The 27089-nt window shown below is 39.7% G+C and overlaps 1 long non-coding RNA gene across 1 annotated transcript; it reads right to left on the bottom strand.

The window, feature by feature from the left end:
- Window positions 1-1836: 1836 nt before the first annotated feature.
- Window positions 1837-27089, bottom strand: LOC116585599. The gene is made up of 4 exons (XR_004283714.1): window positions 26859-27089; window positions 17946-18059; window positions 12848-12990; window positions 1837-1908 (listed from the first exon to the last, which is right to left on the bottom strand). It is a non-coding gene; the product is annotated as an uncharacterized LOC116585599 (long non-coding RNA).

The raw sequence follows: 27089 nt of genomic DNA, 5'->3' as shown, positions 1-27089 counted from the left end.
AGTAATAGAGATGATGACTAGGCAGGGAGACAGAGGATGAAACTGAGAAATTGTGGACATGGTGATTGATTAATTGATTCGGTGTTGGGGAGTTAAGAAGGAAGGATAACTTGAAAGCAACTTGGGTTTCTATCCCTAGCAGGATAGATAACAGAGCTCTCAACTGGATTAGGCCCTATAAATGAATGAGCGTGTTTGGAGGTGCATTTGCCCTATAAGAGGCAATGGAATGCAAAGCACCCAAGCTACCAATTCATGGAGACTATATCCAATCGTGATTTGCAAGTCCGGTGTTAGAGATTTCAAGGGTAGGATTTTTAAGGCACAGAAGCAGTTCTCCCTAGGAGTTTGCTAAGCTTTCTAAAAAGAAAAAAGCAAAGTGAAAATATGCAGAGACAAATCTCTGATTTGGAGACGTTGTGTGTGCTGTTCTCCCCATGGCTCCCCACTCGCCCCCCTCTCCCCCTTGACCTCCTTTAGTCACCATGTCATCAGAGATGGGTTTCCTGTATGTTCCAAGTTCCATTGACAGTACTATGAGAATTTATTCTTAAAACACCCCTCTCCCAGGTTGTCAGGGTGGCTCAGTCGGTTTAAGCGCCCAGCTCCTGGTTTCAGCTCAGGTTGTGATCTCAGGGTCATGAGATTGAGTCCCAAGTCAGGTTCCACCCTCAACGGGGAGTCGGCTTGAGGATTCTCTCTCCCTCTTCCTTTACCCCTACCACCGCTCATGCTCTCTGTCTGTCTCTCTTTCTCTCTAAAATAAATATATCTCTAAGGAAAAAAAAACCACCCCTCTCCCATTTCGAATTTTCCCCATATGGTGTCATGGAAAACTGGTCAGAATGTAATTTCCTTTCCACCTTGTTGTAACATCCATTACTTTAAATCTTTCTGTGGTTCTGTCATTAACAATATATATAGTTATATACATATATATATATATATATAGAGAGAGAGAGAGAACTAGAGAGAGAGTGAGAAATAGAACTCACAAAATTTTGATGCTACAGTGAAAAGCAGTTGCATTTGCTTGTTTACAAAGAAAGCTCACTAGCGATAACCTTCTGTCCCTTTTGGCTTCTCTTTCTTCATAACTTCAGTTTTTCTTTGAAGATTAGGTAATTCTGTTTGAAACACCAGAAAAGCATGCTTGACTAAGAAGTGTTAAGGTTTATTGCCAAAGGTGTGATTAGGCAGGTGGATGAACTACAGTAGTTTGATTTAAATCAAACTGCCCTTTGGACAAGCACTAGGGAATGAAAATACAATATGAGCCATAAGACATAATCCTCAATTTCCAGTAGTCACTATAAAAAGTAAAAAGAAAGAGGAATTAATTTTAAGAGTATGTTTTATTTAACCCAATATATCCTAAATATCATCATTTCTACATTTAATCAGTACATATATATTAATAAGGCTGTTTTTTCATGCAAAATGTTCAGAATCTGGTGTGTGTTTTCCACTTCCAGTAAATCTCAATTCAGATACTAAGTTTTCATCAGAAATCTGTGATCTGTACTTAGACTTCATAAAATTAAATTTGAAAAAGCATATTCATGTACCCACATGATTCCAAACATACTTACAATCTCCTAATTGTACTCTGTGTTTTAAGTGTTCATGGCCACCTGTGGCTGCTGTGTGGGAGAGAGCACAGTGTAGACCTTTTACCCTTCTTCTCATCCCAGCATTCAGGGTGCTGTACATGAACTTAAGGTAACTGAATATTTCTGGAAGATATTTATGTAAGTTTGCAAATCACTTAAGCCTTTGAGATCTCACCTGGTAGCTCTGGATAACAGAGCTCTCAGAATGGCACCTAGTAGCTCTGGATAACAGAGCTCTCAGAATGGCACTGTTAGGCTCCTGAGGATCTTTACAGGAAGGAGTAAAGGTCAGGAGCTGGTGAAATAGAATATAAAAGCATTGGATCAAGACAGGATCTGGTAAGTGTTCTGTAAAATAAATTTGTGTCCATTTTAAAACATTAATTGTATTAGGAAAATTTTTTGTAATTTGAAAGTTGCCTTGAAAGGAAGTTTCAGACTTTAGAGTAGGTTTTCTGTTACTGCTTGTCTGGTGGGTTGGTCAGTTGCTTGTTTTGCCTTGGGTCCAAATATATGATATTAGAAATTTCACCATTTACTTTTTGTACTAAAAAAAAAAAAAAAAAAAGAAAAGAAAAATTGCTCCAGTGTGAACCTAGTTACCCCCTAGAAAGTAAGAATTCTTAGTGTGGTGAATCCAGCCTATGATTCAAGCTCATTACCTCCCTACCAATGCAACACACACACACACACACACACACACACACGTATATTCACATATACACCTAAGGACATGTGTGGCTTCAGAGTAGAAAGCTTCCCTAACAAAGGACAGTAGAAGTGTTGGAACCACATGGAAAGCTACATCAGACCTTAGCAGTCAGAAGGCTTGTTTCTTTGCTATCAGATATTTTTTCGTTCTGGCAGGGGTGGAGGAGTGAGAGGTGGAGAAGCACGGAGTCCTTCCTTCCTTCTCCCTCTTACTCCATGGACTTCAGTGGGATGAGCATGGCAAGAGTCTGGCCTGGACAACCTCTCTGCAGTGTGAGCCCACTTGTGGGGTCTGCAGTGGAAAGGAAGGAAGAGGGAGATGACGGGCGGGATAATTCCAGGCTCCTCCAGGAACCTCCTGGTCCAACCTTCTTCCTTTTCCATCTTTTCTGCTCCAGGTTCTCCTTTTGGTGATTATGTAGCAGACCTCTTGCCTTAGGAGTCTTCTGACACATTCCAGGAAACACAGGCCATTCATTTGTTTGATTTTTTGAGATGTTTTAGATTACTCCGAGTCTGCTGTCTCCTGTCTTATACCTGCTCCTCTAACTCATCATTTTTTATTTATTTATCTTTTTAAGTTTGAGCTCGCATTTCATTTAACCTTAACGTTTAGACAGAAAACTCTCACAACATTTCATCTTTTTGTCTGAGGTTTTCCCGGCTTTCAACACACCAGTCAATTAAACTTAGGAACATTTATGAAACACCTGCTCTGTGCTAGGGACCTTGTTGGGTGCTTTGGTGTCAAACATACAATCAAACAGTCAGATGGAGGGGAAGCAAACTAGAAAATGCTAGACTTTTCTTTCATGCACAAAAAACCAGGGTGGTGTGAACACTTAAACCAGATATTCCTAGGGGACAAATTGGTAACAGAATATGCATAAATTTTTCTTTGCTCTCAAAGGTTGCTCTGGTGATCTGGTTATTTGCATTCTGATCCTGTGACATACTGACTGAATATTTTATGAGGCCAAAGCAAAAAATGAACAGAAATCACAAAAATATCTTACCAGCTCTTTGCCGTAGATCTCTGACCACTTTATCCTATAGTAACAACTTGGATCAAGGCTTCATTTTTTAGCGTTTTATTAAATAAATTCACTAACTTATCTTTACCCCACTAGAAACATGGCCCCTAAGATTTACTATATCTTACTCAAAGAGAATTGTTTTTCCTTTAAATACCTACAAACAACCTGGGTGGGGGGAAAACAAAACCCACTGAAAATGTAATAATAAACAGGATTTCACATTAAATCAGAGATTGTTTGGGATGTGTAGGCTGGGAAGGGGTAGTGGCAGGCTGGAGGTGGAGGAGGGATAGGAGAGAAGATGAAAGAGGTGAGGCGCTTTCCGGGCTACAGAACCAAACCTGAGAGAAGAAACAGAGTCCAAGAGGGGTCTCCATCCATTTAACCAAACCTCATGCCATCATCCCTGCCACTTGTCTCTAAATTTCCCTCTCTAAAATATCCCTGTCTTCTTCTGGTGTGAGACTTCAGTGAGAAGGTTATTTTTACCCTCTTCATTTTATCCTCCGTGAGTGACTCAAAGAAGAGTTGTCAGTGATTTGAAAGGGACACACGCTCCATGACCATGTAAGTGGCCGCCTCTGGGCACCTAACCCACAATGCTTTCCTGATAAGAAGTTATCAGTGGTAGCTAGCAAGGCAATCAAAGGAGTCAAATAAAAGGAAGAAAGTGTTGGAGGCAGTTTGGGGGCTGGAAATGACTTCTGAGAAGTAAAGGTATGAAAAAGGAGGGAAACTTTGGTGATGGGGAATAGACATAGATCAGATTTTACCAGGACATGGTTTGCCACTGAGTGAAACGTAAAGCCAATGAGAAATAAGGGATGTACTAGAGAACTGTGATGGTCTGTGGTGCCCTTAAAGGTGACATCCATTCCAAAATAGGGAGCCCAGGTCCTAGTGAGGGTTTTCCCGAGCTGTGTCATCCTGGAAAATTACTTAGCCCTCTGAACGTCAGTCTCTCCATCCATAAAATAAGAACATCAGCTGATCATCTTTTAGGTTTCCTCAACTCTAGAAATCTCTTCTTACTTTTCACGTTGCTAAAAACCTTAAGAGGAATGGTTAGAAAACTGTTTGCTAAAATTTAAAGGCTTGAATTTTCACCAATGATCCTGTCTATGGTAGAGGAGGGCAAAAGGGAGGGGAATCTGTATTGCATCTGTTTGCTGATACAAGAAACATGATGGGAAATATTGGCCATTTACTTCTCGCAGTCTTTAAAAAGAGTAACAGTATTGCCCTATGTTTCTAGTCCTATGTGAACTCCAAAAATTCTTTATCTTATTTGATATATATAATAATTAGGAGAAATAGGCAGGAAATTGCAAATCAGTTACTTCGTTTGATATTTATGGCAATTAGGAGGAATGGGCAGAAAAGTTACTATACTTACCAGTGACATTAAACTCAGAGAGTTCAAATAATTTTTTCAGGGCTGGCTGTTGACAAGGGCTGGAATTAGATTTCAGGTCTCCAGAACCCTGGAGCTGGGTACTTACCTGGACTTTTTGCATAATCTTTTCAGAAGTGACCAGAAACATGGGGGTGCTACCTGAGTTGCCACAACCCTAAATGATGTCAAAAGAAGGACTCAGCTTCTCAGATCAAACTACACTTTTCTTTGGTCAATTTGTAACTGTCTCTTAGCCAGGAGCCTCCCAACTAGGGTGCAGACAACCTAGGCACACATAAATGATAATTAGGGTGCAGAGGGGGAAATAGTAAGAAGAATTCTATTACATTTATTTTGTGTCATTCTTATAATTAATTTTTGTATGTTTCATAAGGTATTTATTAGCACAAAGCATCATCCTAAATAGCACATAATAGGACTTATAAATGGGGCTCTATGTTTTACTGATTAAATCCATGATCAAAATGTTTGGAAACTATGTTTTAAAAAATGGAAGGAAGGATGTAGAAAATGAAGGAAGCCATATGGCCATACTTAGGGGTCCCTGTTTTTCTCATTCCTTATGATGCCCCAGGGCAGAGAGTAGAAAGGGGTATGGAAAGGAGCAGGTTCAATCAGAATCTTGAAGAAAATCCAGAAAAGTAGACTAACAAATGGAACTGCTCTGGCCGAACTGGGGCAGCTGGTCACATGCTCCCCACCAGCACAAAGGTCTCTGTTTCTCTCTCACACACTGCAGCCCTTTGTCCATCAGAATCCACAATTTCGTTCAGCTGTTCTTACTGCACTTCCCTCCTGTCTTTCTAGTCTATTAGGCAGTAACTGTAAAGCATAACTTCACCAGCCTTTAAAAGAAAAAGTTGAAGGAAGAAAAATATGTCCAGATCAATGAACCTACAGGTCCTTTCTCATGAGAAAATAAAGTCTAACCTACCCAGAGAAGATGACTTGGGAATTTTTATATTATTCATCACTTACAAAGTAGCTGCCAACTGATTTTTTTTGTTTTCTCCAAAACTCCTCACACTATGCTGGGAAGTGTATAAAATAAGAAAGGACTCCTCTGAGGAGGAAGAAGATTGTTGACTTTCACCTTTGGGCTCCAGGAAGTTAGTGTACCCAGGATTATTGAATTATTATTAATATTATTATTCAAAGATTTATTTATTTGAGAGAGAGAGTGTGAGAGGAAGAGCACAAGCAGGGGTAGCTGCAGAGGGATAGGTAGAAGCAGAATCCCTGCTGAGCAGAAAGCCCAACATGGGGCTTGATCCCAGGTACCGAGATCATGACCTGAGCCAAAGGGAGACAGTTAACCAACTGAGCCACCTAGATACCCCAAATTATTATTAACCTGGGAGATAAAAGGAATGGTGCGTTATGTTAAATAAATAAATGAGCTTTTTTACTATAATGCGAAGCAAGAGATCATCTCTTAGGGCCCATATTTGAGACCATTTCAAGGAAAAAGAGCCATAGATGAAATAAATGGTGCCTTTACATGTTAAAAAAAAAAAATAGAGCAGCAAAGGAGCCCACCTGAGGATTAAGATCACAAGTGTGCCCATGTCACAAAGCTGCTTTCTGTTCCCTTAATTGTCTGTAGACACTTAAGACACCAGATCGTTGTTACCGTATTTTCTCGCCAGCAGGGACCACAGAGATTGCCTCACAACAGCTTAGCGGGTATGACAGGCTTGCAGGGAAGGAATCTGGAGGTTTCTGAGTATGAGCTTTCTGTGTTTAAAGTGCGTAGCCCTTACTCTGAGGGGCTGGGGGAGGCAGAGTCTTTCATTTTTGTTCTGTTTCTGTCCCTCAATTCCTTGGGCAGACTCAATTTCATTTTATAGAGAAAATCCACTAATGAGAGAATTGTGAGGACATTCACTCCTCATCCGCCGTGTTCTTTATGCTGCACATAGTACTGTAGTCACTGTGTGCCTGCGGTAGTCTAAGTGCTGCCGAGACTAAAATGAAGAAAACATTACCCCTCAGATGGGACGCAGTCTGATTAAAGAGGTAACACAGCTAGTCAAATTAGCAATATAAAACCACATATGAACCAAGACACAAATAAGTGGTAATTTCAATAAGTACTATTACGTTCCTTGAGGACAAGAGAAGGCGCCCTCATCTTGCAAATAAATAAAGGAACAAATGGAGTCATCACAGCTGCGCTCTGATATCCTCTCCTGCTGTCCTTTGTTCTGGCCGCCATCTTTGGCTCCAGGGCCTGGACCCCACTGGCACAGAAATGAGAAGAGTGGGCTAGAGTTCGCAGCTTAAGAGTGTGAAGCAGTGGCTTCTGTGTCTCTCTTCCCAGCTTACAGCATGCAACAGAGCATTCATTAGTGCACCCTACCGAATCACAGAGGGAGGGACTGAGGGCTCAGGGAACAGTGGCAAACACAGAAGCTGGTGAAATGCATTGGCAAAGGGAACCAAATACTGATGGTCACAAAGGATCATTAGTTTGGTGTCTGTTATTTAAATAAAAATAAGGTCAGTTAGCAAACAACCTGTGCCTAAGCTGAGTAAGACTAATGCTGTTTCTCTTCCGTAGTGAAATCAACTGTCTTAATTAGAGTGGTGTAGAATTAACTATTTAGAATCATTCTCCTCCAAGTTCTTCCGGTAGGGACATTTGAAAGAACTAACTCAAACAGTCCCTGTAGTGGCCATACATTCCAACTAAAATATCAAATGCATAGTGTAAAAAAAAAAAAACCAAACCATTTTTTTCCTATTCTTAGAATTCATATGTATATGATCTTTCAGAAGTGTAAAGGTTTTATACTGAAAAAACTGAAAATGCCAAAGCTTTTTAAACTCTACACTATCTGAAAATCTGAGACACGGGAGGATTATTCCTACCATGCCGTGGATTTTTAAATTACTGTTGTGTAAATCAACAAGAATTCTGAGAACTTGAAAAATGGTGAGAAGTAGTCAAGTGATTGTTGTTATGTTATATTGTTTGGCTCTGATTGTATTCATTCATGAGAGTTCGTTATTACCTCCCCCACTTTTTTCTTTTTGCTGGATTAAACTATAGATTGCATTTCTGTTCTTTTTTAATGTTTATCTTCAAATTCTTAGTTCAAAAACTTAACTATAAAATGTCATCAGAGGGCACCTGGGTAGCTCAGTTGGTTAAGTGACTGCCTTTGGTTCAGGTCATGTTCCTAGAGTCCCAGGATCCAGTCCTCTATTGGGAATCCCTGCTCAGCAGGGAGTCTGCTTCTCCCCCTGATCCTCCTCCCTCATGTGCTCTCTCATTCTCTCTCTCTTAAATAAAATCTTTAAAAAATAGACAAATAAAATAAGAAAATAAAATATCATCAGTCTGAATTTATTAAATATCTTTACCCTTCTCCGAAATCAAGCAAGAAACTTGTCTACTAAACAACTTCTATTTTCTCAATTTTCCTTACTGTTTTATCATTAGTAGCAGTTACCAAAATCTTTTTAACAGTCAACAGTTAACAATATTAACTGTTCCAGTCCATATAGCTCTGTGACAAATTTCTCTAAAACTTAGTGGCATAAAGAACCAAATGTGAGTATTATGCTCACAGATGTTCTGGATCAGGAATTGGAGCAGGGCAAATTAGAGACAGTGTGTCATTGTTTCACACTTTTTAAGGCCTCCTTTGGAATCTGGCGGTTGGATGGGGGGGGGCCTCAGTTTCTCTCTGTTTTCCTTTCCATGTGGCTTCTTGGTATAGGCTATTTTGGGCTTCCCCATATCATGGTAGCTGGATTCCCAGGGCAAGTCCCCAAGAAAGAAACAACCCTGCAGAAGCCCTATCATACCTCAGAAGTCACACAGTGCCCCTTCTCTTTTTCCCTCCTCATTAAGGTGGCCACAAGATCTCCTCAGGTTCAAGGGCAGGAACATAGACTCAGTCTCTTGGTGGAGGCATGGCAAGATTCTCCAACAGCAAGGACGGTTGCAGCAGGCAACTAAGTGTTGCCGTGACCATGCTTGTCAGATGCAATCTGTCACACTAACATATTGTGAGAATTTACACAGGTGTCCTTATTCTTTACATTTCGTGTCTTTATTTTGGGTTTCTTTTTGTGTGTATGATGCACATCGATTAGTGGTTTATCAGAACACTTATGAGATTCGCTCAAATGTTTTATACTTTATATCTTACTCTTGAAACAGAGATTCACTGATTATAAAATTTACATCGGCAGTTATTTTTATTAGTGCTTTGAAAATATCCTATTGCTTTTTTTCCCCTTTATAATATTTTTTATTGTGGTAAAATACACTTAACGTAAAATATAATGTGTTCACTGTGTTTAAGTGTACAGTTCACTGGTATTAAGTACATTCATATTGTTGTGTGACCATCACCACCATCCAGCTCCAGAATACGAAACTGTACCCATTAAATAATAACTTCCTATTACCTTTCTGGCAGCCCCTGACAATCACCATTCTACTTTCTGTCTTTATGATTTTAACTACTAGAGGTATTTGTTCTTTTTTCACTGGCTTATTTCACTTAGCGTAATGTTCTCAAGATTCATCCATGTTGTAGCATGTATCAGAATTTCCTTCCTTTTTAAGACTAATATTCCATTGTATGGGTTTAGCGCATTGTGTTTATCCATTGATGGATGCTTGGATTATATCCACATTTTCAATATTGTAAATAATGCTGCTATGAACATAGATGTAGAAATATCTCTTTGAGACCCTGCTTTCAATATTTTTAAAATTATATTTATTTTTAATTTTTGGGTTTTTTTTTTTTAGACAGAGAAAGAGAGAGCACTGTGAGCGTATGGGGGCAGGAAGGGGCAGAAGAAGAGACAGAGAATCTCAAGGAGATGCCCTGCTCAGTGTGGAGCCCAGTATAGGACAGGCCTCTATCCCACGACCCTGAGATCATGACCTGAGCCAAAATCAAGAGTCGGTCACTTAACTGACCGAGCCACCCAAACGCCCCATCAATTTTCTGAATATAACTTAGAAGTAGAATTGCTAGACCATATGGCACATTTTTTTCAGGAACTGACATACTCTTTTCTACAGAGGCTATACCGGTTACATCCCCACACAGTGGGAACACTCCCCCTGGAAATTGGCAAGCCTTTCACAGACTCCAGGTTTCCAAAATAGTTGAATATATGTATTCTGCCAGCACTGTTGGTGTCTATATGGAGAGAAAGACTTATCCTGCTTCTGAATCCACAGTCTTCCTGGAATCCATCTATCCCATTGTTTTTTAACATCTATTGTTGCTGATAGAAATCCACTTTTATTCTGATTGTCATCTATCTTCTTGATCTGGTAATTTATACTTTTTTTTCTTTTTATACTTGACATTAAATATCAAGTCAATTTCTGGGTCTGGATTTTTGTGGCTCATTTATTTATTTATCTCAGTTCTGTGTGTACACTTTAAATCTGAAAAGGCAAGTATTCCTTTAATTCTGGATAATATCTTCTGCCATTTCCCCTTGGAATGTTGTTCCTCTCTCATCTTCTCTCTACTCCCTTTTCCTGGGGCCTCTGATAGATACACTGCAGCCTCCATGTCTCTCAGCCACTTTTACATTTTTCAGTCTGTTTCTTCTCTCCGTACTATGCTATGGATCAATTCCTTAGGACTGTGCTTTAATTTACTAATTCTCTGTTTGACTGTTTCTGTTTAGTATTTTAGGGAATAGGTGTTCTCCCTTTCTTTGAGCTCCTTCGTACACTAAATTTAAGCTAATATTCAGATGGGCATACTGTCTTTGTCCTTAGATAAACCGATCTCCAAATGGCTGACTTTGTTGGCATCTGGAGTCCTCTTATGTGTGGAATAACTCTTTAGAAGCTCATCTCAAGCAACAGCATTTTTTTTTTCTTCTTCCCTTTTGGCAACCCTCCAGCATTGATTACTGGCTTCATGGTTGCCACCACTCTTTTCCTCAGGACCCAGAATTCTGATTCAGGCTGCTCTTGGATATTCAGGGCATCTTATGCTGGAAAATATTGAAAATAATTACATCTGCATTCCCCAAGCTGGTAAACAGCTGAGTGCCATTGCTGCCATGGAGGCTGTCTTTCTCCATCCTGTCTACCCACACACATGGCATATTAGAAGCTGTAGCCAAAGATAATGGTAGCAAATAGTTGTATTTTGGCCTCCTTTATGGGGAGGCCAATCCATCCCAGCATCTGATTTTAGAAAGTAGGCTGGGCTTCAGTTTTGTTTCCCTCAACCTTACATGAGATGGTTTTAATTCCCATTGTTCCACAAGTTTCAAAATGCCAGCTTCCAGACTTAGAGCTTGCAAGATCCACAGACCAAGCCTCTCAACTTCAGCTCACCTTTTTCTCTATTTAATGGATGCCCCTCTTCTGTACTGTGAAAAGGTCTAGCATATTTTTCTAGTTTAAAATCATACCTATGTGCTTTGAATTTTTTCTCTTTTGTAAAAATCCAACCTTGTTACATATATGAAAGATCCAGGGTGTTTAAAATTGTAAATTTACAATACTGTCCTAACTGGAAATACGAATTTCTCTGTGATGCCCTGTTTTATCTCATTAAGTAATACCAAAGATAATACAAGTAAGTATTGGAGCAGAGGAGAAAGGATGAAGGTCATGCAAGTTGTGTAAAGCCCAACATCTCATTTATTTATTCTGTTATAATAGCTCAAGGAGAGAAGAATTGCATGGCATTCTTTACATTAATTGGGGTATTATATAATTTGTTTTGCGTACATCTATAAATGCCCTGGAGGGCCCAATGATATGATGAGAGTAGTCCGTGTCTAGCTGGTTCTTCCTCTGGGAACACACACTTTGGTATTAGGCACTTGCCTATATTGCAAATGCTTTTCATCTTTATACTGTACTTGGGATTTTCTATTTCTAAGCCCTTCCTATTATAAACTATATGAACAGAATAGGAAAAATGGCAGAGAATGAGTATATTCTTTACGTACTGACAGGCTAATTTTTCTCAGTGTAAGAAATACTGAATATTCAGATTTTTCTCTCTCTTTCTTTTAAACTCAGTGGAAAGCCAGTACTATTCTTTTTTTTTTTTTTTTTTTTTTGCTCAGTATGAAAATCAGGTCCTCTTTTTTTCTATTTCTAAGCAATATATGAATGGGGTTTTAATAAATCAAATAATGAAAAAGCTTGTAGATTAAAAGTAAGTGTCTCTCCCACCCCAACCAGCTTTTTCTCTCTTAAAAAGCCACATTTTTTTTTCCACATAAATAACTGTATGGCATCCTCATTTCTACGCCTTGCTTTTCCACTTCTTCATCATATATTTGGAGATTTTTTTCAGTATCAATATACATAGATTCACTTTTTTTTATAGCTGCAGAGTATTCTGTTTTAGGAATGTACGATAATTTATTTAATCTGTCCCTTATTTATAAGATTATAGGCTATTTCTAGACTTTTGCTACTATAAATCATTATGCAGTGAATATTCTTGTAGATACAGTTTTGCTCACATATACTAATTTATTGAGAAATGCTGTGCCAAACTGCTCTCCACTGAGGTTACATTGAAATAAATCTTTAAAAACAAATGCACTATTTTCCTAAACTGAAAACACTTAAAATTTAGCACTGTTGTTTCAGTCTGCAAACAATTCTATATCCGTTTTCTTCAAGTTTGCAGCTGACCATATTTTTATGTGAGCGCAATTTATGATTGTTAGTTAAATACTTTGCGAACAACATATTTATTAAAAAACAACTTACTTTATTAAAAAAATAAAATATTGTTCAAGCTTGCACATTTTGATGACAAATTTGGGGGAAATGATCAGAATTAGGATAAGTCCTCAGAATGTATTTGCCTTATCCTTTGGGACTTTGGCCAGTCCCTGGTCTCATCAACCATTTTTATGTTTATATATTTTAGAACTTTCAGTATATTCTGCAGACAGGAGAGTTGCTTGACAATGTTTTCCTCTTTGGGGAAGGCTCAGAATGGCTGCTTCACCCACACCCTTTTTTGGAGTTTCCTCTCTCCACACCATCCCTGTTATCCTGGCCTCAGCTGTTTTCATGGAGGCTGAACACTAACCTTAAGCCTACAATGAGGTGAGACAGTGGCCTTTGAAGACTCTTGAATCAGCAGCTTCATCAACAGCAGTGTCCTCATCAGTTCTCACTCAGGGAGGTCAAATGGAGGACTCCCAAAAGGCGTCATCAAGAGTAGCAGGAACTCTAGAAACAAAGAAGGTAGATAAGTTTCTGAGCACCGGAGGGATGAGTTGAGGCTGAGGGGGAGCCCAGTCATAGGGCCACTGGGGCTCTGACATCTGAATAACTCTTCAGTCTCTGTTGGCCTAGCTGGGCAGCTCAAGGTTTTTTTCCTGTCAGCTTTAATGTACTCAGTAAATAGAGTAACTTCAGCATAACTTAAACTCCACAGAAATAACCGACTTAGTATTCTTAGCAAACCATAAAACAGAAGCACATTTAGTCATTCACCAAACGGCAGTTGAGGGCCTGGGATGTGCAAGGTCCTGGGGCACAGTGATCAAGACAGGACAAGATCTCCGCTGCCATGGAACTTAGAGTTCTGTGAAAAGGGCAGAAAAAAATGAATAAGAAATACAGTGGAGAGGGGTAAGTGCAACGCAAAGTAGCGGGTGGTGATGGGATAGCACCCTGGTGACTATTTTGGTATTGAGGGATCAGGTAAATCTCCCTGAAGAAGTTACCCCTAAGCTGAGACCCAAATGACAAGAGCAATCCATTCGAGAGCTAAGGGAAGAGAAACCAGCTAACAGAAAAGCCCTGAGGTAATAATGTGTATATTGGAGGAACAGAATGACAGTTCAGTAAGGGAGAAGCTTGTGTCACAAAAGTTAGAAAGGCAGGCTGGGACTAGGTTGTATAGGGCTTTGCATGCCCCAGTGTATTCTATCTAGAGTTCTGTCTAGAATATTTCAAGGATATTCTAACTTGATAAAAAGCCATAAATATTATAACCAAGGGCAGATATGATATGATACATGGTTTTAAAAGCTCACTCTGTAGTGCATTGCTGGAGGGGGGGTGGTAGTAGTGAAGGCAGCTAACACAGTAGTCTGGTGCAAAACAATGGCATCGGAGGGTGGGGTGGTTGCAGTGCGCGTGGAAAAGCATTTAGAATCTGGGATGTGCTTCCCAGTGAGAATCCTTAAGACCTACTGATGGATTAGCTGAGAGGGATGAGTCATGAATGAAAAAAATCAGGAGAAAAAACACATTAACCTCTAAATTTTCCTGAGCACTTTAAATGAAAGAATGTCATTTTCCTTTTCATTTCATCACCAAGTTCCTCTGAGAATCCGGTAGGCAATGAACCCACCATTGTTAAGCAGTATTTTCTTAATCTTGGCTTTCTGAGTCACAAAGAAAGATTCAAATATTTTGAGTATGGGGGCACTTGGGTGGCTCAGTCAGTTAGACCACTGCCTTCAGCCCAGGTCATGATCCCAGGGTTGCCCCACATCAGGTTTCTTGCTCAGCAGGGAGGCTGCTGCATCCTCTCCTCCCCACTCGAGCTCTCTCTTGTTATCTCTACCTCTCTCTCTCTCAAATGAATAAATAAAATCTTTTAAAAAATATGTTGAGGGACGCCTGGGTGACTCAGTTGGTTAAGCAGCTGCCTTCAGCTCAGGTCATGATCCCAGCGTCCTGGGATCGAGTCCCACATCGGGTTCCTTGCTCGGCAGGGAGCCTGCTTCTCCCTCTGCCTCTGTGTGCCAGTGCTCACTCTCTCTCTCTCTTTATCTGACAAATAAATAAAATCTTAAAAATATATATATATATAGAGAGAGAGAGAGAGAGAGTATATTTCAGTTTAGAAAGTACTTTATTACCTGTCAGATATCTGGAAATTTCTATTCCATGTAACCTATATCCCATGGAGTCTGAAATGATAGAGGTTGTAACTAGTGAAACAGGAGTTGGTTCCTGAAGGTCTAGGGCAAATCTAGGGGCATTTCCATAACTAGGAGAACATGAGTTCCTCTCTTCCATTGTACTATACTGGCTTAGTTTTGTGTTACCTCCTCTCCTACAGCCTCTGAGGACAATATGAGACAAGGCCCAAGTACATTTGTTCACCACATTTACATGTATTTGGTAGTGTTGAATGAGTAAGTGAGCAAGCAAATGAATGAATTAGTGAATGAATGAATGAATTCTGAGTACCTGTCCCTTAGCTGGCTCTTTCCTTGAATAATAGAAGTTGTCTAACCTCACCCCATCTTCTTGGTTAGTCTAAGACTGGCTCTTTGCCATAAATAGTTTTTCAGGCTGTTGGTTGTATATCTGGGTTTGTGTATATTTCATCCCTATTCTGACCATCCCTTTTATTTAACTACACTGCCTATTTTATCATGGATGGCTATGTAAGATGGACATCCCCATAGGATATTCGAAAATTCTATGTTAAGATAGGAGGAAGGTTTATTCTCAGTAACTTTTCAGGTTCTATCTTCACTGATATATTGGGATGGGGAATGTACCAGTCTATACAAGGTACAAGGCTCCACAAAGTGTCCTTTCAGCTTCAGAGTTGATCAGAAGCCATTATGTTCTATTTGGGGACCTAGATATCATATTTTAAAATAGCTTCCCACAGAGCAATTCAGAGGAGAGTACAATGTATCATTTACGTACTAAATATTGACTATTTCTACAATGAAAAAGTACAGAGAGTTCCCTTTATGTTTATCTTTGTATTGCAAATTGCCACAACCTGGTCAAAAAATTCTCCCTGTGGTAGAAGGATATCTGCCAATAAATGAGTCTGTTGAAAGGCCCACACCAAACCCAGCACCGCAGGCCAACCCTGACCACAGCTGAGTGGTGTGAAGAGGGCTGACAGCCGCACGGTCACCACCCAGGCTGGAGAGGAAGGCAGTGTGAAGTGTTAATGGAAAAATCCAACTTCCTTCTCTTCCAGTGAGGATGAGCAAAACCAAAATGGAACTTTCCCTCGTAAGTTTTAAAAGACAACTCTCATTTCGGAGTGGAAATATTGACTAGGGGTTTGCACTTCTGTGTCTTTTTACATATTTCTTTCTGTAGAAGAAATGTCTCTTGACAAGCTCATGTTTGCTTGGTAATAATTATTTGTCATTTTATGTGAGGAGTTCAGTTAGTTCCTGTGTGGGTTTCCTACAGCTTCCCTAACAGTATACCCTACACCAAGTGCCTTAAGCAACAGCAATCTGTTGTCTCACAGTTCTGGAGGTTAGAAATCTAATAGTAAGGTATATTGTAGGGTTAGTTCCTTCTGAGAACTGAGAGAGAAAATCTATGTCTTGCTCTTGCCAGCTTTTGGTGGTTTGCTGGCAATCTTGGACATTGCCTGGATTCTAGATGTAGCACCCTAATCTCTGCCTTCGTCTTCACATGGCATTTCCTTCTGTGCTTGTCTCTGTGTCCAAATTTGACCTGTAATAAAGACATAGTCAGATTTGGGCCCTTATGACCTCATCTTAACTAATGACATCTGCAGTGATCCTACTTCCAAATAAGGTCACATTCAGTGCTGGGGGTTAAGACTGCGACATAAGAATTCTGGGGAGACATAATTCAGACCATAACAGTCATCAACTATTGCGCTGCACCATTCTGAAGAATGGTGTGGTGCATAAATAATGAATCTTGGAACACTGAAAAAAAAAAAAATCAAAACTTTGATGCTAGGAATTAATGTACTTCTGAGGACAATTCCAAGGGGGCTGGTCCCCAAATGGTCATAACAGTGACCCACACAGAGAAAATGAGGGAGGGAAAAATAGATTTAATTGTACAAACGATCTTGTATTTGTCTGAAAAAAATGTACACACATAAAAAAAAATTCAGATTCTAAACAAATCTCCATTTTCTAGGACCAAATAGGACCAAGTAGGACCAAATAATTCCAAAGAGAAATGTAGGGAAAAAAAAACAAAAAAGCCAGAATGAAGTAGGTTGTAACCAGCTGGGAAAAGCTTTTGGAGATTATGGAGAACTGAGACATCTCTCATGTCTACCAGCTTTAACTTGATGTAACACAAACATGGTAAATTGATAGAGGAGATTGAAAGAATAACTAAAGCAAAAAGGAAAAGCCCATGTGGGAAGGCATATTAAGAGGTATTACCTTGATTTTAACTCAAGGAATTGTTTCTACTAGATTCATACTAGATATCCTTAGTGGCCGTAGAGTGTTTGCCCATTAATAAAGCTAACTGTTGGGCTACTCTGTCAAGATGGGGATTGCAGGTTTGATTCTACCAGGTCAGCAACAGAAAAAAAGAGTAATAAAATTTGACCACTAGGCCACATTGTAATCTTTATGGACCCTTGTACCTTTGTCTTTGTAAGAGCCTCCCTCCAAAATAAAAGCAAAAATCAAAAATTATATTTCATAACTATGTTGGTATAAAGATTAACATGTTACTAGCACATATTAAAACAGGATTTTTGGGGGCGCCTGGGTGGCTCAGTGGGTTAAAGCCTCTGCCTTCGGCTCAGGTCATGATCCCAGGGTCCTGGGATCAAGCCCCGCATCGGGCTCTCTGCTCCTTGGACAGCCTGCTTCCTCCTGTCTCTCTGCCTGTCTCTCTGCCTGCCTCTCTGCCTACTTGTCATCTCTGTCTATCAAATAAATAAATAAAATCTTTAAAAAAAAAAAAAAAAAAAACAGGATTTTTTTTTTTATCTCAGAAATCATTTTTTTTCCTTCTCATTTCAAAAGCAATTAAAACATTTCTGTGGTTCCTAAAAGCATTTTCAGCCCTAGTCACTGTGCCCACTGTAACTAAGAGACAAGTCCATCCTGCCTAAAAAAACAGTTGGGCCTCTAGTAAGATGGGCTTTGGACCTCAATCCAGGTGTATGATATACATGGTGGCAGAAAAATGAAGGATGTGGGTGGCTTCTCATAACCTCATGCATGAGGCGGGCAGTGAAGACAAAGGTGTAGTCCACTTCCTGCTTGGGAGGCAAAGTAGCCCCTCCCACTAGTAAGTGAGGTCAGGGGGAGCAGTGTACTCCTCCCAACTCAATTAGCATAGGGGTGAGGCCACTCCTCCCAACTCCATTAGCGTAGAAGTGAGGCCCGTTCCCATCCAATTTGTAGGCCTCAGGATTAGTCTTCATTCCTCCTGTTCTGCTATCCCATTCTTACCTTCTCCATCTGTGAATGAGACAAGCAGCAGAGACAGCCCGGCAGGTCAGGTGGCTATCAGTAGCAGGGACAGTGAGAAACGAAGGTTCTCTTGGAATCTTTCAAAAGGGCATCCTGGGGGGAGAGTAGAAGGTGAAAGGGATGATGAATCCCATTTGTGAAGATTAATCTATTCTAATCCCTTTGCTATATGTACATTTTACATTTGCTGTCGTGTTTAATTCTAAGGACAATACTGCCCTGCCTGGCAGCATCCTCATGGCCTCCTGTACAGAGGAAGGAAAGAGGCTGTTAAGGGCCAGAGTCTAGATTTGAGGTTAGTTTTTCTAAGCTCTCATACCTAGATGTGGTATTTTGCTGTCTAAATTTTAAGTGACAGATCAGTTCAAGAAAATTTATAATGGAGGTCAGATAGTGCAAGGAAAAGGAAACATGTTTTTAAAATCCATCAAAATCCTTGAGGAGAATATAGGCAGTAAACTCTTCAACATCGGCCACAGCAACTTCTTTCAAAACACGTCTCCAAAGACAAGGAAACAAAAGTGAAAATGAACTTGTGGGACTTCATCAAGATAAAACTTATGCATTGCAAAGGCAGCAGACAACAAAACAAGGAGACAACCCATGGAAACTTTGCAAATGACACTACAGATAAAGGGCTGGTATCCAAGATCAATAAAGAACTTCTTAAACTCAACACCCCAAAAAACAAATAACCACGTAAAAAAAAAAGGTCAGAAGACGTGAACAGACACTTCTTCAACGAAGACATACAGATGGCTAACAGACACATGAAAAAATATTCAACATCATTAGCCATCAAGGAAAGTCAAGTCAAACCACATTGAGATAACACCTTACACCAGATAGAATGGCAAACATTGATAAGACAAGAAACAAGAAATGTTGAAGAGACTGTGGAGAAAGGGAAGAATGATCTTACACTGTTGGTGGGAATGCAAGTTGGTGCAGCCACTTCGGAAAACAGTGTGGAGGCTCTTCAAAAAATTAAAATAGAGCTCCCTGATGACCTGGCAATTAGACTATTGGGTATTTACCCCGAAGATACAGAGGTAGTAAAAAAAAGGGCGATATGTACCCCAATGTTCATAGCAGCAATGGCCACAGTCACCAAATTGTGGAAAAAGCCGAGATGCCCTTCAACAGATGAACCTTCAACACCTGGTAGAAATTCAGCTAAAGAAGATGTGGTCCATATATACAAGGGAATGTTACGCAGCCATCAGAAAGGGTGAATACCCAACTGTTATATCAGCATGTATGGGACTGGTGGAGATTTGCTAAGCGAAATAAGTCAAGCAGAGAAAGTCAATTATCATATGGTTTCACTTATTTGTGGAGCATAAGGAATAGCATGGAGGACATAAGAGGAAGGAAGGGAAGAAATGAAGGGGAGAATATCAGAGGAGGAGGCAAATCATGAGAGACTCTAGACTCTGGGAAACTAACTGAGGGTTTCAGAGGTGAGGGGGGTGGGGTGAGCCTGGTGATGGGTATTGAGGAGGGCACATATTGCATGGAGCACTGTGTGTTATATAGAAACAATGATTCATGGAACACTACATCAAAAACTAATGATGTACTGTATGGTGACTGACATAATTTTAAAAATTATTTAAAAAGGAAAAAGATAAACTCCTATGCACAAGAGGGTGGCTTTTGCAGATTGACTCAGAAGATTCAAGTATTACTCTGTGTATCTCTACAGGTTCATTCATTTTACCCACAATTACCAACAGCTTCTTTGTGACATGCCATTGACACCTAGTAGAAATTCAGCAGTGCCTGTGGGTCTGATGATTGTCCTAACTTATTCTGCACTAATAGCTGGATGAAGAAAAAGCCCTAGTTTCCACTGCTGGACTGTGATCCTTTTTAAATTTTTATTTAAATACCAATACCTTTGCTTCAGAAAACCTGCTCTGATATTTAACATAGCCTTAACATACCAAATACTTAAATATATTGCCTGGCTGTATGAACTCAATTAAGATCTCCTTGAGTGCATCACTTTCTTTGTTAATAAATGGAAAAAAAAAAAGCTCTCAGAAATCCTCTTTTCTCCAATATTGTATTTGTCTGTTACTTATCCCTCAAAACACTGGGTGCTAGAGAGACCTGCGTTGATACTGTGATTAACTGGCTACTAAGCACAGAGTTATTGCGTGTAATTTGGTCAATTTTTCATTATTTGGTTTTCTTTATAAATAGCTTTAGTACTTTTTTCTTTTTTTTTTTTTTTCTTTTCAGCGTAACAGTATTCATTGTTTTTGCACCACACCCAGTGCTCCATGCAATACATGCCCTTTTAAAGACTTCCTTCCAAGCTCTTTTTCTTTCTTTCAACACCGTTAAATTAAATAATTTGCCTTGGTGTAAGATGTGGGTTGCTGATGCCCATTCCTCTCAACCCCCCCACTTTTTCTTATCATAAAATACAATTTCCTTATTCTAGTTTAAGGTGAAAGTGCCCTTAAGAGCTCTGTAAAGTATTTCATTTTCCTTAAAAGTAAGGTAGTTCAAGATATGCAGATACTTGTCAGCATAGGTCTCAACAGGAAAGAATTTTAAAATTAATCTGTGAGGGACTCCTGGATGGCTCAGTTAGTTAAGCGTCTGCCTTCTGCTCAGGTCATGTTGCAGGGTCCTGGGATTGAGCCCCGCATCTGGCTGCCTGCTCGATGGGTAACCTGTTTCTCCCTCTCTCTGCTACCCCCCTTGTTTGTGCGCTCTTTCTGACAAATAAATAAATAAAATCTTTTTAAAAAATTAACCTGTGAAATAATCCCCAAATGTGAAAAATACCATACAGAAGGGAAAGGATTGTCTCAACATTGTACAGGTGTGTTCTCTTCAACCTGACCGTCAGAGACCATCCTGTGACTCAGATGCCTTCTTCCCCTCACTTCTATAACCTGACTTGCCACAGTTGCTCATTTTAAGTTGAGCAACTGTGGGAGAGTTGCCCAACTCAGGCAGAGCTCATTAGACACCCTGAAAGTGTTAGACATCCACTCTGACATTATCCCTGGGTTGCTTTCAACTTATCAGCCCAAGTCAGTTGTACAAATAACTCTGCAAGTATAGTAAACTGCCATGTGGTGTTTCATATCTTTTTGACTTAGAAGATTTTCTTTAGCATCAATAACAGATCTAGTCTTTTCTCTAAAATTACATATTACATATATAGTATAGCATAATATAAAATTGTGGTGTAATAATTTATACTAAAAACTACATATTTGGTCTTCATCCTATTTCTGGTGCAGAGCTCCTAAAACCCTTGGGCCTGCCTAAGCAATAACAATACAGTAGTGCATCTTTGAAAGTTGGCGGGAGAGTAGATCTTAAAAATTCCCATCACAGAGAACTTTGTAACTATATGATGAGATGGATGTCAACAAAACTTATTATAGTAATCACTTCCCTACACACTATATGTGTGTGTGTGTGTGTGTGTATTATGAATCATTGTGTTGTGCACCTTAAACTAGTACAATATTATATGGCAATGATATTTCAATAAAACTGGAAAGAAATTTTTAGGAAGAGCAATGGGAATATCATTCGTTATAATATTTGGTTTCTTGTTCTTAGTGCCTGAAATAGCTACAAGGAATAAAGGTGAAAGGAATGTCTTATTACTCATCACAAACCCCTTTCCACCACATTTGAGTTTGTATTGGAGAAGTGACTTGGAAAGCCCCCAAGGATGGCGCTGATTGTTGGGGGAACCAACCACGATGAGAGAGTTGGAACTTTAAAGCCCATCCCTCAACCTCTGGGGAGATGTGAGAGGTTGAAGCTTGACTCAATCAAATAATGGCCAGCAATATAACACCCATACCTATGTAATGAAGCCTTCATAAAAACCCAGAAGGATGGGGTTAGGAGAGCTTGTGGGTTGGTGAACATGTGGAGGTGCTGGCAGAGTGGGGCACCAAGGGAGGGCATGGAAGCTCCACACCCCTTTCTACATACTTTGCCTTATGCATCTCTTCCATCAGGTGTTCCCAAGTTCATTCTTTTATAATAGTGTATATGTGATAGGAACATAAATAGATATTCACTTAGATCTATAGATATTTTCAATTACTATGCAAATCTAGCTTTGGTTTCCATTTTGGACGAGCCCTAGCTTGCCTGGGCTCTCTTGGGATGCAGGCTAGGTTGGACCAAAGCTGACTGCCCAGGCCTCCACAGGGCCAGGTAATCCATTAGAATTATAATCACAGGGGCACCTGGGTGGCTCAGTGGGTTAAAGCCTCTGCCTTTGGCCAGGTCATGATCTCAGGGTCCTGGGATTGAACCCTGCATTGGGCTCTCTGCTCGGCAGGGATCCTGCTTCCTCCTCTCTCTCTCTCTCTCTCTCTCTCTGTGTGTCTCTCTCTCTCTGCCTGCCTCCCTGCCTACTTGTGACCCTGCTCTTTGTCAAATAAATAGTCTTAAAAAAAAAAAGGAATATAATCATAGATGAAGGTTATGAATATAGTATTAGTGGATATATACTTGGCTAGTAATTTTCATCCTATTTAATGTCATAACTCAACCTACTTTGGTTTGACTTTTGGACACTGTCTTAACTCCTCCACTTTACCCCATATAATATGTGATAGACCCTCTTTTAATTAAAATGAATTAAAACCGTTTCCTGAGAATTTCATGAATTCTCATTTAAGGTCATTAAGAATCCATTTAATTTCTTCAAATCTTGGAATGTTAGTGTCAACTTTGTATTTATCCATGATGGCATGAGCGTCTGAAAACTTAGTTCACAGGGTAAGTTAGCAACCTTTCCCAATAGTTGGTTAGAAATTGATCAGCAGGAAGTCAGGGTTGCATGCTGGATTTGTCCCACTCCTCACTCTGTCAAGCCCACTTGGTTGCTTCTCTGTGCCACCCTTCCCAGCTAACTCCCTTCAGGTTTTCTAACTCCCTTGAAAGGAAGTGTGTATTGTTCCAGGTTTCAGGTATGAGGATCACTTAGTCCCAGCATCCTAGTGGATCACCTACATTAACCAATCCCTTCAAGTTCCTCACTTATTTTTCCCCTTTCTTTTTAAAATGAGTACCTAATCAAATACGGTTGACTCTTGAACAATGCAGGGATTAGGGGCACAGACTCCCACCCGCCATTCAACCAAAACTTTTGACTCCCCCAAAACTTAACTACTAATAGACTGCTGTTGGCCTTTGGAAGCACTTTCAATAATGTTAAGAGGCCATTAACACATATTTTAAATGTTATGTGTATTATATACTATATTCTTCAAATAAAGCAAGGTAGAGAAAAGTAAATGTTATTAAGAATCAGAAGAGAAAATACATTTACCACAAGTGCAGTGTATTGATGAAAAAAAAAAAATTCACATGTAAATGGTCCTGCATGGCTCAATCCTGTGTTGTTAAAGAGTTGACTGTAATCGTTCATTATTGTATGGTATGTAGATTTCTTGAAAGTATGTGTGTTTTGAATGTAGATGAACATTTATAAAGAAACTTTTTAAAATCAGGCGAATTTGGAGGATATGAGAGAAAACACCTGTGCTAACTGAATTGGGAAACCTTGAAACTAAGAGAGTCATCTGCCTGCAGCAAAAGATAGATTGAATTTTTCCCCAAAGCAATGATTTTTATGAAAAGCAGACCTTTCAGAAAATGATGGGAGCTGTAGGTATGTTTCACTTGTCTCCCCGTTTCCATGTAGGCCTGGACATACAGACTTACCTTTTTTCATGAGTAAATTAATAGATATTTAAACACTCCAGGTTGATTCCCTTCAAAGATTGTTTAACTTAGCCCATTTATAGGTGCTAAGTCATTATTTCATTGCATTCTTTTAGTGTTTTGAGAGTTTTTGGTTGTTGTTTTTAATGAAAGACACAGAAGGCTTGAGCCTCTCTAGAAGAGAGGAGGACTCCTTTCCCTGGGATAATATGTGGGGGCATGAGTTTAAATATTCGCTTCTCTCTCAGTGTCACAGTTTGAGAATATGTTTGCTCTCTGGGCACCGTAATAGGATGGCACCCCCAACTGTGATCCCGTCTACCCCGTGAGGACCAAAGTGTAGCTAATGAGAATCAAACTAATAAAAAACAGGATTTTGGTGTTGCTGGAATATGGAGAAAAAAATGTGGAGTCTAAAAAGAATATTTCTCCCAGCCAAGACCGCATTGAAGAAACTCGTTATTTTCCATCTGCCTATTTCTTATTCTCAGGGTGAAGTGAAAGCAAAGTTTTAAGACTTTTTTCTCCACTGCAAAATAAATAGACTTCAGAAAATGCCCATCTAGAGAGTAAAGCAATTAAGAACTCTCTAGCTGTGAGGATCCAGCCCCAGCTCGACTTACTGCAACGATTTCATTGCTTTGCATCAAGATGTGCTTGCGAATCAACCTGCTCTGATCAGCCAACGTGCTGAGGGGCATGACATGTTAATAAATAAATAAATTTTCAAGCTGTCGTAAAATGGCCTTTGTAATTATAAACATGGGAAACTTTCTGAGATGCAAGTGGATGGTAAGTGGCTCAGTAACACAAGGTCTGAGCAGTTGGTGTGCTTTGAGATTGGAAGACCTCCGGAAAATTAAATCGACCGAAAGACCATCACCATTTGTTTCAGAGGCTTGACGTCTCTTGAAATCTTTTTCAGCTCGCTAGTTTGGAAATACGGAGAGGTTTGAACTCATTTTATGCAAGAAGCGTTTGTAGACTACTGTCTAATATCATGGCAACTTAAGCAATTTTTTGAGCCAAAACCACTCTTTAGAAAGCTTAACTGCTACTTTGAAAAGACATGTGAAAGGTATTTATACCTGTCTTAATGTATGGTACCCAGGAAATTAGTAATTGCTAGTTAGTTTATTTAAATTCATTAGATGTTTACTCAGTGGCTCTATGAGCCTAGTCTCAGGCCATGTACTTTAAAAAAATTCACATTACATATGTTGCCCTATGTATGCTTCCTGGGAAGCAAGATTATGGACATAGTTTTATATGAAAACACTTGTTTTCAAAGCACCAGATAGGAATGACTGGGTGGCTCAGTCGGATAAGTGTCTGCCTTAGGCTCAAGTCCTGAGTCCTGGGATCGAGTCACGCATCAGCCTTCTTGTTCAGCGGGGAGCCTGCTTTTCCCTCTGCCTGCCACTCCCCCTGCTTGTGCGTGCACTCTCTCTCTTTCTCTCTCTCTCTGTAAAATCGATAAATAAAATCTTAAAATATATGTATATTTTAAGAAATTAAAATAAAAAATAAAAGCACTAGGCAACCTGCATTAAAGTCCCAAATTGATTTTGATCAAATTCTGAAATGTGATATAGACAAAGCAATAGAGATAGTTAGCAGTTGACAGGTTTGTGTTACAAGAAAGTATTTAGGTAGGCAGTATAGATGATTTAAGAATATTTATAGGGGGACGCCTGGGTGGCTCAGTGGGTTAAGCCACTGTCTTCGGCTCAGGTCATGATCCCAGGGTCCTGGGATCGAGCCCCGCATCGGGCTCTCTGCTCAGCGGGGAGCCTGCTTCCTCCTCTCTCTCTGCCTGCCTCTCTGCCTGCTTGTCATCTCTCTCTGTCAAATAAATAAATAAAATCTTTAAAAAAAAAAAAAAAAAAAAAAAAAAAAAAAAAAAAAAAAAAATATTTATAGGCCCAGAAAAGATTGCTAGAACTTAGGTAGCTAGCTATAGACAGCTGGAACAGAAATACATGGTTTATAGAAGAGAAGAACCACCAGTGAATTTATAAATTATATCCCTGCTTACATTTTACAAATCATGCATGGATCACGCATTCGTCATTGGTGAGGTTAACAAATCACTTAGTATCTCTCAATGATTTATAAATAGTAGACTATGCCTTCCTGGATATGTATATTATCCTTGTGGTTGGCTCGCTCACTAAGCAGATGTTTTTCTCCCCACGGGCTGTTAACACATGTAGGTGACATTACCTGCTAGATCACGATGCAAGCTCTCTGGATGCTTGGGCAGGATCAGCTATGTGATTTGTGAAGCCCAGTGCAAAATGAAAGTGGGGTCTTCCTGTTCAAAAATTATCACCAAGAATTTCAGGGTAGTGATAGCAGAGCACTAAACTAAGCCCGAGGCCTTCTTACTAAGAGGCCCTATGTGTGTGCATGAGTCCCACACCCGTGAAGCCAGACCTGTCCATGGGGACAGGCAGATGAGTGTGTGTTTCAGGCAGAGCTTTCCAGTATTGGCACATTCCAGGGATGTGCTGATCATGGGTGAGACACCAGTTAATGGTCGTGAATCCTGACATAGATATATCGAGTTACAACATGTATATAATAACTTTGTATAATATTTATCTGACATTATGGTCACACCGATATGTATCTAAATAAATATGTAAAAGAGAGTTCTGGAAAATTTTGGTATGATAGCCTTGGGCAAATTTACTAGAAGAAGATCAATTGTTGCTATCTATAAACGATACTATCCATCATGTTACGCATCGTTCAACAAATATTCTCTTGGCACCTACTCTGTGCCAGATGATCTCTGTGGTGTAAGGATACAACAGAGAACAAAATAAACATAATAGCTGCTCTCAGAGAGCTTTTATATTATTGAATTTCTGAAATTTTGACTAATTTGCTCAGGCTTTACTTTGTATTTTTGCTTTCATGTTGAAACCCCTGGCTTTCTGGCTTTATTAAGACCAGAAGCTATTCTTGTCACTATTTAGAACTGAGTAGAACCAGGACTCCCTGGTTTAAAAGAATTCACGGAAAGTCTGCCCTTGAGAGGTTTCCAAGCTGAGGATACTCCTAGGAGCACTTCCCATGAGGCCAAAAGGCTCATTTACTTTCAGCAATTCATGGGAAAGAAGACAGTCCCCTTATCTTTGGTCAGAGGCTGCTTACCAGAATCCTGAGTGACAAAGGATTGCCCTGAAAGTCAACAGCATCCATCTTCTGGAAATCCAACAGCATCCATCTTCCAGAAATCCACAATCCTTGCTTTTCACCCTTTCAAAGAATTTACTGGTCTGGTTTGGCCTTTCTGTGCCACATTCCATTCCAGAACCCCAGCTAAAATGTTCTCAAGGGCCGACCAGAGGTTCCTCCTCCTTTCTCTGTGTTGGTACAACTTGA

This window comes from Mustela erminea, chromosome 3 (assembly GCF_009829155.1).
Source record: "Mustela erminea isolate mMusErm1 chromosome 3, mMusErm1.Pri, whole genome shotgun sequence".
Lineage (NCBI taxonomy): Eukaryota > Metazoa > Chordata > Mammalia > Carnivora > Mustelidae > Mustela > Mustela erminea.
This window is presented reverse-complemented; position numbering and strand designations above follow the sequence as displayed.